The sequence below is a fragment of the Trachymyrmex cornetzi genome, unplaced genomic scaffold, assembly GCF_001594075.2.
Source record: "Trachymyrmex cornetzi isolate Tcor2-1 unplaced genomic scaffold, Tcor1.1 scaffold130, whole genome shotgun sequence".
In the NCBI taxonomy this organism is placed as follows: Eukaryota; Metazoa; Arthropoda; class Insecta; order Hymenoptera; family Formicidae; genus Trachymyrmex; species Trachymyrmex cornetzi.
In genome coordinates, this window is record NW_017295873.1 from 60,077 (window position 1) to 60,304 (window position 228).

Sequence of the window (228 nt, forward strand, 5' to 3'; positions counted from 1 at the left end):
ATATAATATAATGTAAAAACTAAATCAAAGATGTCACCACTATTATCGAATTTGGAATTAAAAGAGTCTGTACTATCGATAGTACATTATATTATATAATATATATCATTCTGTCTTACTCAAACGCATACGTCTGTTATTCTTATCTAACATATGCCAGCACCATCTATCGCAAGACCGCGCAACTACTGCTACGCGGAATTTCAGCTCTGTTGACAGTCCCAGTCT